Genomic DNA, 2500 nt, shown 5'->3' on the forward strand with positions numbered 1-2500 from the left:
TTAAAGGATTTAAAGTGTACTCATTCCGATTACGGGGCCTCGGATGAGTCCCGTATCGTTATTTTTCGTCACTACCTCCCCGTGCCGGGAGTGGGTAATTTGCGCGCCTGCTGCCTTCCTTGGATGTGGTAGCCGTTTCTCAGGCTCCCTCTCCGGAATCGAACCCTGATTCCCCGTTACCCGTTACAACCATGGTAGGCGCAGAACCTACCATCGACAGTTGATAAGGCAGACATTTGAAAGATGCGTCGCCGGTACGAGGACCGTGCGATCAGCCCAAAGTTATTCAGAGTCACCAAGGCAAACGGACCGGACGAGCCGACCGATTGGTTTTGATCTAATAAAAGCGTCCCTTCCATCTCTGGTCGGGACTCTGTTTGCATGTATTAGCTCTAGAATTACCACAGTTATCCAAGTAACGTGGGTACGATCTAAGGAACCATAACTGATTTAATGAGCCATTCGCGGTTTCACCTTAATGCGGCTTGTACTGAGACATGCATGGCTTAATCTTTGAGACAAGCATATGACTACTGGCAGGATCAACCAGGGAGCTGCGTCAACTAGAGCTGAGCAGCCGGCCGCCCGGGAGTGTGTCCCGGGGGCCCGCGCGAACACGCAAGCGTCCGCTCAATCATTCTGCAAACAGGAGGAGGCTGAGCTCCCCTGCACAATACACCTCGAAACCCTCTCAGGTCCCGGCGGCGCGCAGCGCCGTCCCAAGTACTTGGTCGGGTTCGAGAGAGGCGCAATCGCCCGGAGTTAGGCGAGTAGACGCTTTCGGTGCGACCACCCGTGCTCCCAACTGAGCTTGCCGCTGCCGACAGAGGCCCGGGAGCGTGCTGTCGTGGCATTGCCGGCGGGAGACAACACGCGCCACCTACGGTGACCGGCAGCTCCAACGCCAGCGCCACAGAAGGACAAAAGCCCCACTTGGGTGCCGAAGCGAACTCTCCCAGCACAGCGCACGCGCCAACACATCCGCACAGCTGCGATACAAACCACCAGCGAGAACCGCTGGGGCGACCGAGCAGCAGACGGCGTCGCGGCGCCGAGCGCCGGGCGGCGGCGCATCCTCAACGCACACAGTCCTCAATCGGACCAGCACACTGAAGATGTCCACCGCGCTTCGCACCGGGCCCGCGAGGACCTACTTTGGCCGCACGGCGCCGCGCGCAGGGTGCGCCGGCGCGCAGCTGCGACGCCTGCCGCGTCCGTCGGCCGGCGCGCCTGCCACTGGCCGCCCCCACCAGCCGGCTGTAGCGCGTGCGCCCACGCACCGCGCGGCCAGCACGCCGGGAGGCGCCCCCTCACCGGCCGGGGACGGTCCCACCCAGCCACCGCCGCGTATCGCTTCACACCCAGATGCCGTTCAGTTTCGTCGGCATGGTGGGTATCGCTGGAACAACCGGTTCGTACCTCAACCTATCGTCGCCATCACCGATTCACCCCTAGCGAGAACAACCGCACCACAACAGGTTACCATTTGTTCATTTGCGTAACTTCACCAGAAAACGCAGGCGTCCATCGCCATTTGCAACTTCAACGATTATTGCATGCCTGTGTCAGGTGTCACGCCACACTACGTCTGCCCACATACACGCAACAAAATGTGCACGCCTAGACAATACGTGGAAGGTGGCCCCCGTACGTATGCGATGTCCATTGCTCGAACGACTGTCAACCGGCCTCTGTAGCATGTCGCAGATATGGAACGCGGTGCACCATGCCATCACGGTGTGTGAGGAGAGACGACTAGGTCCGAATACATCAACAGACAGCTCATGCTGATCGCCATCCACGGCGTCCGTTCCTCCCACACGTCTCTATGGCGTACCACACTGCAATCCAGCTCTCATAGGGAGACGACACGTAGCTGCGTGCACAATATTTGCACTGTATGGTCCGCCGTTTTTGGGCGCAGTCGTTGTACGGTCACACATGTGCCACGATGTATCATTCGGTACATAAGGACGAATGTGCAGTACAGATTGTGGTTTACGCGTACGACATTAGCGGACGGTTGACACAGGCCGCACCACAACGTAGCCTGAGTACGTCGCATGCGAAGGGCATTGAACATGCAAACTTCTCACCAACCAGCTTGCGAAGGCAGGGGGGCAAGGTGGGGACGTGGGGAGGGGCGGCATGTACGTCCTGCTGCCATCCACATTACAGTGTACAGCAGGAGCATGTGGAAAGTCAGCAAGACTTGCAAGGTGTTTAACATGAAGCGATACACAGGGGAGCGGGCAGTGCGAGTAGCGAACTATATTGCGAGGGTTGCGGGTGGGCAACACTACACTAATTGAACGAGTCGTATAACAATTACAGAGCAGGTTTAGGCGACAACATGGGTTACGTTAGGGGACAACGTGGGTTACGTTAGGGGACAACGTGGGTTACTTTAGGGGACAACGTGGGTTAGGTTAAGGCACAACGTGGGTTAGGTTAAGGCACAACGTGGGTTAGGTTAAGGCACAACGTGGGTTAGGTTAAG

At 57.9% G+C, this 2500-nt stretch overlaps 1 non-coding gene across 1 annotated transcript in view; it reads right to left on the minus strand.

Annotated features, from left to right (window-relative positions):
- LOC124733997 overlaps nt 1-553 on the minus strand; it is a 1909-nt gene extending 1356 nt beyond the window's left edge. The window contains exon 1 of the ribosomal RNA XR_007009261.1: nt 1-553. This exon is cut by the window's left edge and continues 1356 nt beyond it. This is a non-coding gene — a ribosomal RNA (small subunit ribosomal RNA).
- Nucleotides 554-2500: the final 1947 nt, after the last annotated feature.

Source organism: Schistocerca piceifrons, unplaced genomic scaffold (assembly GCF_021461385.2).
Source record: "Schistocerca piceifrons isolate TAMUIC-IGC-003096 unplaced genomic scaffold, iqSchPice1.1 HiC_scaffold_1419, whole genome shotgun sequence".
Lineage (NCBI taxonomy): Eukaryota > Metazoa > Arthropoda > Insecta > Orthoptera > Acrididae > Schistocerca > Schistocerca piceifrons.